Source organism: Papaver somniferum, chromosome 11 (assembly GCF_003573695.1).
Source record: "Papaver somniferum cultivar HN1 chromosome 11, ASM357369v1, whole genome shotgun sequence".
Lineage (NCBI taxonomy): Eukaryota > Viridiplantae > Streptophyta > Magnoliopsida > Ranunculales > Papaveraceae > Papaver > Papaver somniferum.
In genome coordinates, this window is record NC_039368.1 from 115,374,667 (window position 1) to 115,388,796 (window position 14,130).

Sequence of the window (14,130 nt, forward strand, 5' to 3'; positions counted from 1 at the left end):
ATCATTTTATGCATAACAACATTTAATAGACATCATCATTGCAAACAAAAGATTTTAACCTATCTTCCGCCAAAGATTGACAATATAGTCTTAACTTTTGTGTATGTTAAAAGTCCATTCGTTCTTAAACTAATAACCGAATATCGATCATGAGCGACTTTACGTTTGACAAAATATGGGACAACATAGTTCACAGAAGTAAACACAATATCCCATAAACGATTGCAATATAACAAATCATAAAGATTAAATACTGCAAAACATCCTCCAAAATAGTTTTAGAATTTAAACCAAAAACCTAAAACACAAGAAGATGAAAATAATAGTTATGTGTAGTCACAATCATCGTTGTTCACATCACTAGTTATTCTTCCAACTAAGCCAAAAAGAAGACATACTATGCAACAAGAAGTTTTTCCAAGCCTCTTCAGAGAATTCCTTCTCATTATTGAAAAAACTGTTGATGAACGGATCATTCAAATCTTCCAACTCTTTTGGAATAACGATCAACCTATAAAGTTCTCTTTTCAGTTTACGTACAATGTTTGTTGTTAAAGACATCATTCGTTCACAATGAACAAGCTCCTCTAAAGATGAAGCGATTTGAGATTTTAAATCGTTTCTTTTGTTGATGTATTATTTTACCAGATTCCTGAAACTAACATTACTTTGATAAAATGATACGAACCAATTTGAGGAGAGACCTTTATTAAAAATTTCAGCCTTCACTTTCTTCACCTTTGTGGAGAAAATTCATGTACACCATCGTACGTTATTCGCCTCAACTGCACTGCTGCTTGCGCTGCCTCTAGTTACATGAGCCATGACACGGGATTCCTTTGAGAACTTATCACAACGTTTACGAACGATTAAAAACCTGGAAAAACAAAAACTTTTGTAGTTTTAGAGATTTATATAGATACAAACAAAACCTTTTAACCAAAAATATACTACTTGAGCCAAAAAGACGCAAATCCCCACTTCCCCAAAATAAAGATGCGGATGCGAACGTCTTGGATTAGATGGAAACGATGGACCCAAAAACTCCCCTTGTTTATTACTTAGAACATTGTGGTTAATCTAGTTTGGGTGTAGTTATTGGATTTCCTGTAATTACATTTTGGATCTTGAAACAACTTGGAGTGTTAAATCCTGTTAACGAGTCTGTAAAATCTTGGAGAATTAGATCTAGCAACTTTGGAGACGATGAAGATGAGCAATAAAGATTATGAACACTCTCTAAAAAAATAAAACTCATATAAATAAAAGGAAGAGGAAAGGGAGTGCAATGTAATTCTATAACTAGAACACCAATCTCTGATGTGGATTTTCAAGCAAGAATTACCGGAAGAATACATAAACGAGACCACGGTGGAAAGAAAATAACGACGATAGAAAAAGAATCTCCTTTGAAAGAGCGGGGAAAAGCGGAGATAACATTTTCTGCAGATGATAAAGATAAAAGTAAAAGAAATGCTTTTATACAATCAAATCCGTGGGATGGGTAATCTATTTATCCAACCAAATGGTCCTCTGCTGAACTTTGAAAACCAGAAATCAATCAAGCAACTCTAACATCCTGCTCATCATCCATGGCTTTACTTTCAACTCTAAAATACATCCAAACGCTCCGCCTAATCACTTCAAACGCCGCTACTCCGAACACCACAAGCGAGTACTTTGACCAGGAAAACAATCTATAAGTCCAAGCGAATCTCCCAAGTAGATCAAAAAGGAACAGTAGTGTGTAGAACACCTGTATAGATGAAATACACACACATGGCAATGATTATAATAGTACACATCATATAACACTTCTGTGGAGTTTTAGTAACCAGGATGTGTAGGGCGAAGTGCAGACTCTCCAATCCTGGCATCAATAAGTTATAATCATCATCATCATAAGTTATAACTACTTTAGTAATACTAACTATGATAACGATAATCTAATCGGATGGCACAATTCTCTACCTGACGTGAAGTTGCCAATCTCGCCATAGGTCCCATATGAAAGAGTAGAGGGAACTGATGATCGAAACAACAATCTACGTGCAGAACCAGAAACCATGGTGAGTAGGTGGCACGTAAAGCATCGAGAAAATAATCATCAGGATGGACAAAAAATACTTCACTCCTGAAATAAACATGATCGTTTCAAAGTGATTAGTTATCGAAACTTACTAGTATAATTTTTAACATACCGTTAAAAATTAAAGGCAATTGTTACCATTCAAGATCGCGTATATCCTCAGTGTCCCATCCTTATAGTAGACCTCTCCTGCACACTGGAAGAAGCGAAGCAGGTAAGGCAGAATCATAAGATAGGTGTAATATGAACCCATGAAGACATTTTTGTGGAATTTTCTTATTCTCAATACGCTGGGTTATGTTTTGATCAAACTTTTGTCTACAATACATTATATTTCAGCATGCACAGGTTAAGTCTTTTCTTTTAAACAAGCCTGGTGGTTCTCCGGCAGCATAATGATGACCCCACTTGCCATGAATAAGCATTATGGGTCCTAGTCCTAGGCAAAGCTTTGGTTCATATGCCAGGCCTGGCTACCATTGATCTTTCATGTCAGGTGTACAACAAAAAGTAGACAAGCTTCCATTTAAGAAAGGGAAATAACAATTTCCGTGACCTTCACACTAGTGGAGAAATTGCTTGAAATGAGGTAAGAAGAAAATACCTTTTCCAGACATGTTATGTCCGCCGTGCATGCCACTTTCAGATCATCACCAGAACAAACAGATGGTGGAGGGCCGAATTCTTCCTAGACTATCCTTATATGTAATACTAAACAATCCTTAGTCCTAAGGATAAGGGGTACACATATTAAACTTTATGCGGGACCCACATTTAATTTTGAATGTCAGGTTAGCTCTCTAGACTTCTAGTGTCACAAACATCCATGTCCGAAATCATAGAAAAAGGCAGAGCCAAGTATGGGATAAAAGATGGCGTCCCTCTCACGGCAAATTAGCAGGGGTGTTTTATGTGCAGCCATGGATGGGTTATTTTCCTTTTTCCCGTCCCATGGCTTTCGCATTGTCCTTACAAAACACTTAGTCTCATACAACCAACCAGTAGTCCCATTTCAAGGTGTTTTAGTTCGTCGTCCGGAACGTGCCCCAAAAATAAATGCCAAAAATTTAATTTTGAATCAATAGTAGACTGGACTGGTCAACGCAGTTAGTATAAGTTATTCATAATGTCCGATTCTACTCTTTGAGTAGTGGTTTTACAGTCAAATAATAATTGTCCTGGTATATTTCAGAACGAATAAACCGTTAATAATCAAAAAGATTAAATTAAAGATAAACTTTGAGGTCCGGGTGGTTTCGTCCCAACCGTTGCTAGGTGTAGCCATTTTTCTTTTCTTTTTAATGGTTAACAAATTATTTTGTGAATTGAGTTAGGTCTCGGTACAATGATGTGGGTGCTATACTATTGTGGAGGATGCTGAAATACATATAAGGCAGCTGACAAGTAATCTGGCACCACATCAGCAGCCTTGATGTTATATGTGGCTGTTGTTGTTTGGTCGATGGGTATATTATAAAATAGAGTTATCAATTAATTATCTTGTTTTCAGTTAATTATTAATTATTTATTTTTGTGAATTTTAATTGGTTTGTTTTAAGTAGTATAAAATAACTGGAAGGAAATTAGATCATCAAACCGATATAATAGGGGCATATGGTGTAAGGCTGGTGGACTGCAACACCCCTCCATGAAACACACTAAAAGTAAGACACAGGCCCAATGGATCCGCCAGGGGTGGGGGCTTGTCCCTAATACACTCTCCTCTTGAAACGTGACCTTCACATGATTCATCCAAGCACGAACGAGACACCAACATCCCAACATCAACACCTAGATCCGGAACAGTGAATTTTGAACATGAAAAACATAAATTCAAAAAAATAGAATCAACTAATTATGTTTTAGCATCGACATTTATCAATTATTCTATTGTAATATTACCAGATCTAAAAACAACCAGTGATGTAATCAGATCTAAAACAAGTTAAAAATCAAAAAAATGAATCCGAAAACAATCAACAAGTTCGAGTATATACCATTAACGCATAACCATTGTAGGACAAGAAGACATGAAATAATGTGAGCCTCCAATCCATTTTCAATACGTACCCTACATCACCATTTTCCACGAAAACAAAAAAGAAATGTGAGATTAAATTAATCAGAAATCTTGAATAAAAGACGAAAAAGCATGTCAAAGATGAAGAAAGAGCAGAGAAAAACCTGGACTCGCTTTTGCGTCACTCGCTGTCCCTTTCTTTTGCTGACAACAACAGTAATAAATGTGGTGGAAAGCGATGGCTCCTTTCCTTTTTATAAAAACAATTCTAAAATATTACAGATTAGTCCCTATACTGTTTCGAATTTAAGACTTTGTACCGTGAAAAGGGAGCGTAACTCATGCGGTATTTGCACAAAGACCCATTTACTTATGCATTAATTATTTATTCAGTCCTTTTTAAGTTATTAGTTTTTGAGAACAATACTTCTTCTCAGATTGGATAGATGCTGGGTTTCCTTAGGGTTTCAGTGGATTTTCGCCAGTTATTTGCTTTGGTTTTAATGTAAAAGGAAGTTAATCAGATCCATCTCTCGCTTGAATGGTACAAATCTTGATTGGATATAAATGAATCAGTTTTTTTCTTTATCGATTTTCAGGTTTATCTAAGTAAGTAATTACGAATCTATCTCAAATCCTCTGCAGGAATTTCTCAAGGAAACAGCGAGATGTAATACTAGGGTTTCGACTTCATGGCTGAAGGTAATCGTTGCATACTTGTAAACTTTAATTCCTTGGCTTTACAAGAGTTCTAGGGATAGTTGTAAGGTGAGTTTTGACGAATGCTAATTAATCAAATGCTGATTCGAAATGAGTAAATGCCAAGGTTGGAATTCGTATTAGAAAGCTATACCTTCTCTCCATCCAACTTGTATGTTTTGGTTTAATAGTATATGTCTAATCTATATGGAAGCTTTACCAATTCCTAATTGCTTAGATTTAATGCACAACTAAAAAGAACTGAAGAAAGACAACTACAATTGCAGTATTAAAGATTTTGATTTTCTAGTGTTTGGGTTTTTATCTGATTCTTTGGGAGGAATTTTATTTGTTCATTTTGATTGAGAGTTTTTGCTTTCGTTACAATTTGATATTAAAATTGGTACTGCCCACTTTCAGTTAAATAATTTCTAGGGGTCGGGTTCTGTAAATTTTTAGTATAGCTACAGGGCATTTATTTCCTCAAGTAGAGACTTCAAATAAGTATCATGTGTATTGATGTTCTCTGATGGATGCACATGTTTCTGCTATGAAGTTAGGGGATTAAGTATAGCTATATGGCATTTCTTTAAAGCGTTCATCAAAACTCACAACTGGATTGGTCTTTCAAGGTTTCCTAATCTTTGATGCAGTTGGTGGAGCCTTGGAGGTACTGGTTCTGGATTGGGGTCACTTCTTTTGGGATGTCTCTCAGTTGACTATGGAAAGAAGACAAAGATTGGTTTCACCGTGTACCCATCACCCCTGGTCTACACCTCCGTTGTTGAGCCATAGTTACAACAGCGTCCTTCTAACCCACTCTCTCATTGAGCACTCTGATTTTGCTGTGCTCCTCATAGAATGAGGCTATCTATGATATCTGCATGTGCTCACCATCACTTACAGCCTCATTGAACTTTTTGATGGTGCCTTGAATGTTGACATGACTGAGTTCCATACTAATTTGGTCCCATATCCTAGAACCCACTTCATCCCTTCATCCTATGCTCCAATCACCTCTGCTGAGAAGGCCTACCATGAGCAGCTTTCAGTTGCTGAAATCGCTAACAGTGCTTTTGAACCTTCATATATGATGGCTAAGTGTGGTCCATGCCGTAGAAAATACATGGCTTGTTGTCTGATGTACATTGGTGATGTTGTGCCCGAGGACGTTAATGAAGTTGTTGCCACCATCAAGACTAAGAGAACCATCCAGTTTGTTGATTGGTGGCCAGCTGCTTCCAAGTGTGGTATCAACTGCCATCCGCCTACTGTTGTACCATGAGGTGATCTTTACAAGGTCCAGAGAGCTGCCTGCATGATCTCCAACTCCTCGCACAGCCTGTACGCATATGCCTTATCCTGGTTGCATAGCTGTTTTAAGAGGCCCGAGGGTACTACATGATTCTGAGTATCATCTTCTTTGATCAATTATTATGTGGAACTGCTTCTCTATCTAGAAGTTGCTCGATAAGAACAACTGTGTAGGCTGACGATTTCTGGAACACGTGGTTTCTAAACTTCAGTTTTATGGCATGTGTGTTTCTCCAGGGACCTTTCGAACATGACGATATCTGGTTTTGATTGGTGACTTGGAGTATCTCCTTAACGGTTTGTTTTCTTAATCAAAGCTTATGTTTCTTTAAACCTACTTTTCTGTTACTCCCTTTATCGTTCCTCTTAACACATTTGTTTTTCGTGATAAGCAAGAACCATTTAGCTGAAGAGATCCGTCAAAGTTTGGCAATCTTAGGAGTGTCCTAGAGATGTGAGAATCTTCCGCTTTTGAATTTTGGTCATTATCGTTTACTTGTTATTTCATGATTACAAATTTACATACTATTTGTTCAATTCTAGAGACCTTTCACATAATCGGCTCACTGGTCTAATCCCTCAAGAACTTGGCCAGCTTCAGAATTTGTATACACTGTGAGTTCTCTCCTTCCCTCCCTCCCTCCCTCCCTTCACGGTGTGACTCAACTTTTTGTGTGCAAAAAAATTCAGGAACGTGGAATACAATAATTAGATGGTGTGTTGTTAATATTTTTCGGAGTCTTAGTGTGTTGTAAGTTTACTCTCCCTACAAATTCATTGTTGTTTGCACAATATAGGACGACCAAGCCCTTTTGAGATACTAATAGAAACTTAAGTCTTTTCTCTGTAATATAGCATTGTATCTTACAATTATCTCTTTGGGGATATCCCAACTGGTAATAAATAACTCTCAAGGTTTCATGTTGATAGGTAGTATAACAAGATTCATTTGTTATATCATGTAGTCATTAACTAGAAAACAGGCTTCTTATCTTTATTAAATTGACCATAAATTCGTGTTTCAAACAGGCTTCTTTTTGTGGTTATTGGCTTGGTTCTCCAATGCCAGACATCTCATCCACCAGAATGACGCAAGTTCAACTAGAAAACCAAAGATTTGTAGCTCAGCACATTTTCAGTTTGCAGCTCGAATCTCCAAAGACGCCATCTTAGGTTTGCATTGGTAGCTCTTGTGTCTCCTGCTCCAGTCCCGATCTTAGTAGCAGCATTTCAACCACAATCCAACACTTTTGCTGTGTTTTTGTCCAAGTGTTTCAGCTTTTTAATTTGGTGAATTGTGGCATTTTAAATTGTTGCTTCTGGTTTCAAAATGAGGTTAAATTTATTTTGTTCAGTTTTTGTTGAATAAGGAAGAACTGAATTTCGTTCAATGTGATGTTACCTTTACAAGGATCAGTAGAACATATTTTGAGATGAATTCAATGAAATTCTTTTTATTTTTGAGCTTCTCAGTAAATACTTGCTATTAAATTTCTGTAGCACAATTGGTGGGGAAGTGCACAGCTTTGTCGGGGAAACAGAATGACATTTATTAATTCTAGTGAAATTGCAGGGCGTTTGCAACATTTTTAGCATGCCAGATGTGGCAAAAATCGCAACAATTTTTTTTTTTGAAGCAGAAAAATCGCACGATGTCTATTAAATGACCAGTTTTTTTTCTGGAAACACTGAAGGTAGTCTGGTAGTGAGACCCCACCGTCATGTTTAGGTAGAGACCCCAATCTCAAAATATTTGTAGAATTTTTACATCAAAGATAATAGTTTATCCGGTGACAATTCACCGGAGTAAGCAGAAGTCAAAAAAACAAAACAAAAAAAAGCAGAAGTCAAGTTAGTCAACCGGAGTAAGCAGAATTCAACCGGAATACTCGTATAGTAAATAAAAATTAGGAAGAAAGAGACGGAGTAAATGGTAATTTCGTCGCCTCTCGGTCTCTTCTTTCTCTTTCAAGACGTCATGATTTCTAATGATTGGATGGGCCTTTAAATAAGGACCTAAAATTCTGTGTAGATATCATCCCAAAACCATCATTTAATAAGCGAGTTTTATTTTATTGGAGCACTGTAGACTATTTTTGGCGGCTCAAGTTTCACTCCCACCTTTCATACTATATTTATTTTGTACTCCTTTTATCAAATTTATTTTTTAAGTATATTATATTTGTTTTACAGTCACTTGCTCTAGTTTATTTTCAAAAATTATATGCTGCAATCCCACGTCACTAAGTTATAGGCTCTACTGCTCTAAAGGATGGGCTCAAGTCCTACCGGAGCCCAGCTAATCGAACTGGCCCCACTGTCAGTTTCGACCCGTTAACCCACTAAACTACCACAAACACATCTAGGAATTATTAGTTAATCCAGTTTTTCATGATCTGGTGAATGGCTAGTCCATCCGTGAAACCAATTTACTCGCTAGTCAAATGTTTTCGGACCAAATTATTTACTCGTTGGTCCGAAAACTTTGTGGACACTATAAAGTGTGTTTTCTAAATGCTTAAGACATCCTTCTAGTTCTAATTAGTATCAATACATAACATATCTAGTATCATATTACTTAACAGTATCAATACGTATGTTAACACATGTAGTATGTAGTAACACACGTAGTAATCCTGTCATTTTCACAGTCTTCGGAAGAAGCAGATTTTTCGGTTTCGGTTTTGTCGACAAAATCAAGAGATAAGGTTAGTATTTGTCCAAGTCAAATTTCCTACAAAGTCATGACTTGTTGACTTGGTCTTGATCACATTTCTAATATTAAGAAATTAAAAAGAAAAGAAAATATATTTGTTTTGATCATGATATCACATAATATTATTATTTTTCTGAAATAATAATACAATAAAAATAAGGTTAGTTTGGCATCCTAGCAACAAGATGGGCACCAACCCCTTTTTGAATAGCAATACCTAGCCTATGAAAAATAAAACTACCAAACCACTACTAGCATCGTTGCTAACTAAACAATTCTTCAAACGCTTGAATAAACATATAGTGTCCTCACCAAGTTCCCCTAGAGTGGAAAAAGCAAAACCGCTCAGACCATAACCATGTGCAACACATTTGTCCAAGTATTTAGTGCGTTTACGTGAAACAACACTAGAGATAGCTTTTCCAGGAACGAAAGAGCGAGTACCTTCACCTGTGAGGGGGAGACACCTGTAACATCCATACACACATCTTGACCATTTTCCCAGTTAAAAACAAAGATATCAGCGGGCCTTAAGCTCTTCTCATCATCTGAAAGAAACCCAAGAGAAACTTCCTTACTTAAATAAAAAAATTGTTAGTTCGTGTAAATGTTGCGAAAGTAATGATAAAAGAAATTCCAAAAATAATTAGTTTATATCACTGACTGAAAAATAAACTGTGACAGGCTATACTGTGATAAGATCTTAATTTTGGTACAGTGATTCCGATAAATAATTCTAAAATACAAAGTTTGTATTAATATCATATAATTAACACCATTAAGTTGGGGTATACAAATAAAACGTTTAGAAATTAATAGCAATAACAGATTTCTTATGAAAAACTTTATGATTATTAATTAAAAGCAATTTGTAAAAAAAAATACTAATAAATATGAAATTAATTTGTTTTAAATATACAGTTACAACACTTTCCCTTTTATCTTGGAAACAAATATTCTTAACATAGATATAGAAGGCAACAGTATTTAAAAACCTGGCGTTTTTAGGGGCCACTCAAATGGATTTAGGGCCAACAATAAAACAAAAAAGGTCACCCAAAGGGAAAATGTAGCCAGCCCTTATCTCGCGTAATTCGTAATGGCGAAATTACCCTTATATATTCGGAGGATATGATAACATTGTTAACCTCCGAATGCAATCGGAAGCCAAAATATTTCCCATACTTCCGATTGTAGTCGGTGCAGTATTAGAATGATTTGTGTTACATTTTTTCCATTTTTTTTCATTTTTAAGTTGTTAGAGTTATAGAGAAGAAGGTGAAGGAAAAAAAAGAGAAAACCCATTTTATCACTACAAAAATGGATGGATATGAAGAAGAAGGTGAGAATCATGACGAAGAACAAAATGTTGAGGGTTCACGACCGTTTAGAGAAGACGATTTGGGGTATATGTTGAATGATCCAAACTTTTGTGGAGAGGAAAACATAGACGACCCTTTCATGGAAGAAAATGGAGAATCGCATGATATTGAAGCTAACGATGCATGTAAAACACAGGTATTGTGTTAAGAAACTCAAATACTCGATTTGCATGCGTTTGTGTGCTTTTGTAAACAAGAAAAACCGATTATTGCATGCATTGAACTACCCAGATTCGGTACATAATTTCTAGATTAAACTTACGAATATAACACACTGAGTACCAAATATGTATATTCGGTAGTTCCAAGATACTAGTTTACTGCCGAATATGAGAAAAACCCCAAACTGGTTTTCCAAAAATATCTACATTCGGTAGTTATGTAGAGTTATTTACCCCCGAATGGCCCCAAAAACGAATTCCTCAGAAAATTTCAAAACTCAGTATTCTTATCCTTTACAATCGGTAATAGTTTAACATTATTTGACTGCCGAATATAACAGTGGCCTCAAGATAAAATTTCCGAAAACTTGAAAATCGGATGTTTATCGATTAAAGTTATCTCCCGGTTATTTATATTCGGCTGGTTTACTATATATTTTAGCTTCCGATTATATCATAGGATTCCGAATATAAAGTATTCGGAAGTTTTACTTATTTAATAACCTCCGATTATATCATTTTTTCACTCAGTAAACTGTGTACATTCATTTGCATAAATCGGGTGTTTTGGGTAACCGATAGGATTCCGAATATAAAGTATTTGGAAGTTTGACTTATTTAATAACCTCTGATTATTGTATAATAATTTGTTGCTTTCATATGCAGGTCGTTGAAGAGTTTGTTGATGACTTTTATTTGAGGCCCGACACTTCCCTATACTATGCAAACGATTTGGTATACTCATAACTACTTTTTTTTTGCAAAATTTATATGTTAAATGGTTATGCTTATTAGATTTGTTTTGTTTTATGCACGTTTAGACATTTGGAAGTAAGAAGGAGGCAAAGGAATGGCTTATGAACAAGGCAAAAGATAACATGTGCGTGGTAGTTCAAAATAATCATGTTAGTGACACTCGATTTGAAATGATTTGTGAGCGAGGTGGGACGCGAAAGAGTCACGAGGGAAAGAATAGTAAGTACATAAGGAAGACGAATAGGAAATAACGAAGCAATACCAAGAAGATAGGATGCCCATTTAAGATTGTCTTCTATAAGCCCGATGGTATTAAAGGTAAAGAGTATAAAATGTATAAAGTTGATAACGGTTGTCACAACCATGATGATCCGTTGGATTTAATTGGACATGTAATGGTTGCCAAGTCAAAACCACATCAAATGCAGACGGTGAGGTCTATGCGGATCCAAAAAGCGAGTGCGATCTTAAGTAAAATAAAGGCGGACGATCCCGACAACTTGTCTTCTTTGTCTAGTTGATTCTCTAGCAAAGTATTTCGGAGTTAGTCCATACAGATTGCTAAGCGAAACATTGGGTGGTGTTGTTAGACCCCCCCCCCCTTTTCAAAACTGGCAAAGGTAAAAGAGCGGGATCATAATGAAATTTCCGTAAGAGACATTTCATGACCAAAAGAAAGAAACACACATCAACTTATTTAGATGCAATCTCATAGCTGAAGTTAACAGCATTCATCAAGGAGTTTAAAGATACAAGATAACCCCTCTAAAATTCCACAGCCGCACACCCTTCAAGATATGACCATTAAGCACAAGTTCAAAAGAACTCTCCCCCATTTGATGTCATTCCCAAGGGAACAACAACGATCGACCTTAATTTCAAAGGAAACAAAGGATTTAATTGGACATCAAAACTATGAGAATGATTTTTATATGCAAAAATCTCAATCAAATTAGCCACAAGTAAAACCACGACTAATTAAATTGGAATACAAAATCAAATTAATCAGAAAAGGTGATCAATTTAATTGATTGGGCTCAACATAAGAGAACTTACGGAACCCCGACTAAGTTCATCATAGAACATGATTAACTTAACCGTTCATGTACTCGACACAAGATGAAACTCATGGAGTACAAACTAAATAACCAAACAAGTTGATTAATTTAGTTCATAATGCTCAACATATAGCATCTTGTGGAACGACCAACAAATCCAATAAAAATAATTGACTTAGTTGTATTGTGCTCAACACAAGACATAATACGGAGCCTTCACGGTAAAACAAAAAGATGGATCATTGAAGATCAATACCGTGGATACAATACAAGGATTTATTCTATCTTCAATCATTTTATGCATAACAACATTTAATAGACATCATCATTGCAAACAAAAGATTTTAACCTATCTTCCGCCAAAGATTGACAATATAGTCTTAACTTTTGTATATGTTAAAAGTCCATTCGTTCTTAAACTAATAACCGAATATCGATCATGAGCGACTTTACGTTTGACAAAATATGGGACAACATAGTTCACAGAAGTAAACACAATATCCCATAAACGATTGCAATATAACAAATCATAAAGATTAAATACTGCAAAACATCCTCCAAAATAGTTTTAGAATTTAAACCAAAAACCTAAAACACAAGAAGATGAAAATAATAGCTATGTGTAGTCACAATCATCGTTATTCACATCACTAGTTATTCTTCCAACTAAGCCAAAAAGAAGACATACTATGCAACAAGAAGTTTTTCCAAGCCTCTTCAGAGAATTCCTTCTCATTATTGAAAAAACTGTTGATGAACGGATCATTCAAATCTTCCAACTCTTTTGGAATAACGATCAACCTATAAAGTTCTCTTTTCAGTTTACGTACAATGTTTGTTGTTAAATACATCATTCGTTCACAATGAACAAGCTCCTCTAAAGACGAAGCGATTTGAGATTTTAAATCGTTTCTTTTGTTGATGTATTATTTTACCAGATTTCTGAAACTAACATTACTTTGATAAAATGATACGAACCAATTTGAGGAGAGACCTTTATTAAAAATTTCAGCCTTCACTTTCTTCACCTTTGTGGAGAAAATTCATGTACACCATCGTACGTTATTCGCCTCAACTGCACTGCTGCTTGCGCTGCCTCTAGTTACATGAGCCATGACACGGGATTCCTTTGAGAACTTATCACAACGTTTACGAACGATTAAAAACCTGGAAAAACAAAAACTTTTGTAGTTTTAGAGATTTATATAGATACAAACAAAACCTTTTAACCAAAAATATACTACTTGAGCCAAAAAGACGCAAATCCCCACTTCCCCAAAATAAAGATGCGGATGCGAACGTCTAGGATTAGATGGAAACGATGGACCCAAAAACTCCCCTTGTTTATTACTTAGAACATTGTGGTTAATCTAGTTTGGGTGTAGTTATTGGATTTCCTGTAATTACATTTTGGATCTTGAAACAACTTGGAGTGTTAAATCCTGTTAACGAGTCTGTAAAATCTTGGAGAATTAGATCTAGCAACTTTGGAGACGATGAAGATGAGCAATAAAGATTATGAACACTCTCTAAAAAAATAAAACTCATATAAATAAAAGGAAGAGGAAAGGGAGTGCAATGTAATTCTATAACTAGAACACCAATCTCTGATGTGGATTTTCAAGCAAGAATTACCGGAAGAATACATAAACGAGACCACGGTGGAAAGAGAATAACGACGATAGAAAAAGAATCTCCTTTGAAAGAGCGGGGAAAAGCGGAGATAACATTTTCTGCAGATGATAAAGATAAAAGTAAAAGAAATGCTTTTATACAATCAAATCCGTGGGATGGGTAATCTATTTATCCAACCAAATGGTCCTCTGCTGAACTTTGAAAACCAGAAATCAATCAAGCAACTCTAACATCCTGCTCATCATCCATGGCTTTACTTTCAACTCTAAAATACATCCAAACGCTCCGCCTAATCACTTC

The 14,130-nt window shown here is 35.7% G+C and overlaps 1 pseudogene; it reads left to right on the plus strand.

The window, feature by feature from the left end:
• The first annotated feature begins 2,961 nt into the window (after positions 1–2,961).
• On the plus strand, positions 2,962–6,321 carry LOC113324966 (annotated as a pseudogene).
• Positions 6,322–14,130: the final 7,809 nt, after the last annotated feature.